Raw genomic sequence first — 2500 nt, 5'->3', positions numbered from 1 at the left:
AGAGAGAGAGAGGCATATTCACATGGTGTGTGTAATATTCAATATTTATGTTAACTAATGATATGATTTTGGGAAATGTATCCGTAACATTTCCTTGACTTTGTTCATATCTATTGGTGTCTTACTAACCCACACTGTAATCTAATGTTTAACTTTTCCTTTAAAAGAATCTTTATTTTTACCAGGCCTGTGATTATAAATATTAATGAATGTGAAAAGAATGAAAACATCACAGAAAGCGTCCACCTTCCCCTTCAACTTTCCAACAAATTATACGCAAGAAGAATGGAGAATCTCAAGGAGGAGCCGTTCAAGACCTTTTTATCATAGTAAAATAATTTTTTTTTTTTTTTTTATTTCCTTAAGAACAATAGATCTGGTTAAGTTTAATATATCTAAAATACCTTTTATATACATCTCGAATAGATTGTAATTATTTTCTTGTATTATGTTGTCAGTCTTTTCATGAAACAAAAGATACCCGAAGTAAATGAATAATATAGTTTTGTATAAGCTTTGAAGCAAATTGCTTTCACATTCACTTTCGCTATTCCACATTCGTGTTTCATGGAATGGAAGGGAGGTTTTAAGGGAAACTGCACAATTTGCAAGAGCTATGTACTTGTTTAAATCATTTTATCATTCACTCTGGTTGGTGGCTTTGAATGGAGTTAGATATAATTCCGCCTTCATTAGTTTGTTTGTGCTTATATATATATATATATATATGTATATGTATATATATGTATATATATGTAATATATATACATATATATATATATATATATATAAAATGTATGTACTGTATATATATATATATATGCGTGTATATATATGTATATATATATATGCGTATATATATATATATATATACATATATATATATATATATATACATACACGACACACACACACATATATATATATATATATATATACACAGTATATATATATATATATATACACAGTATATATATATATATATATGTATATATATATATATATACATATACATATATATATATTCCCCCTATAGTCGTGTGATTCTAAAGCCGATTGAATTCGATATTAAGAATGATTTTTAGCTTGATATTTGGATAAAGTAAAATCACTAGGGTTTATGATAAAGTTATCATGAAACAGTAAAACTTTGAAATTACTAATAGGCTACAATGGTGGAGATGGGTTAATATCGATTCCAAGTACAAAACGTGAATATTGCAAACGTCCCTGCCTAACGATCCACTGGAGTGGCGTTCGAGACCTGCTCAAGGTAGATAGTTTTTTTTGTAGTGTCTGTAATCTCACCAGGCTATTGAGTTAAGCATGGGGTGATGTGTGGGGCTGGTTCACATACAGGTTAGCCTATAGGTCTTCCTACCAATTCATCATCCGTCATTGCCTGGTCCTCCTTGGTCCTAACTTGGCCGCTGATCATATGTATGTTTGGTCAGTTTGTCCTAAAAGTGAATTAGAAACTCGGAAATACCTTTTAGGACACTATGTAAAACCACGATTATCCATATAGACGAGCATTCTACTCCCTATATGTTTTCTTCTTGACAGAAAGTTTAAAGTCTCATACTACATATGGCCATATAGGCATACACAACGGCATTCATATTCGTAGACACACACTCACAGACACACACACACACACACACACACATATATATATATATATATATATACAAAAACACAAATTCCCCCACCTCACACTTTGTGCCTGAAACAATAGGCGGCCAATCACTGAACCAGTCGCACTTGACATTTGGCCGACAAAGAAAAAGGATCTCAGGTATTCCCCCATTGTATTTGAGGGTCATAATACCTCCAGCTGCTGATGGTCTCATTTCATAATGATTTACAATGTCTGCAGTTAATTAGGTCAGGTAGAGAGAGAGGTCCCGTTAATTACATTCGTGTCATTATAGTCAAGTCATTAGTCCCCTATTGACCTATTGAAAATTGCACTGATTTGTATGACTGTATTTACATTAGTTCTAACGAGCGTAGAGATTTTATTAAAATGTATACTGTTTTTAATCCAGTATATTTATTTATTAATTTGTTTGGTTAATTTTATTGGTTTACCCTTGAGGTTATTTTCCCTGATTCACATTATTCCCTGAATTCATAGTTGTATTTTTAATTTACCATTTAAAATTTGAATGAGGAAAATCACACGGATTTTGTTGCTTTGAAAAAAGATACACGTTGCAGGGGAATTAGATTTTACGGAAAAATAAAATCAGTTGTTGAAGTCTTCATCTCTGCTATATATATATATATATATATATATATATTTTATATATATACATATATTTATATATATATATATATATATATATTTATATATATATATATATATATATTTATATAGGAATATATATGCATATATATATATATATATGTATATATATATATATATATATTCATGTATAATATGTTTGTATATATATATATATATATATATGTATATATATATGCATATATATAT

Source organism: Palaemon carinicauda, chromosome 7, assembly GCF_036898095.1.
Source record: "Palaemon carinicauda isolate YSFRI2023 chromosome 7, ASM3689809v2, whole genome shotgun sequence".
In the NCBI taxonomy this organism is placed as follows: domain Eukaryota; kingdom Metazoa; phylum Arthropoda; class Malacostraca; order Decapoda; family Palaemonidae; genus Palaemon; species Palaemon carinicauda.
The sequence above is the reverse complement of the archived record's forward strand: the minus strand, read 5'-3'. Positions refer to the sequence as shown.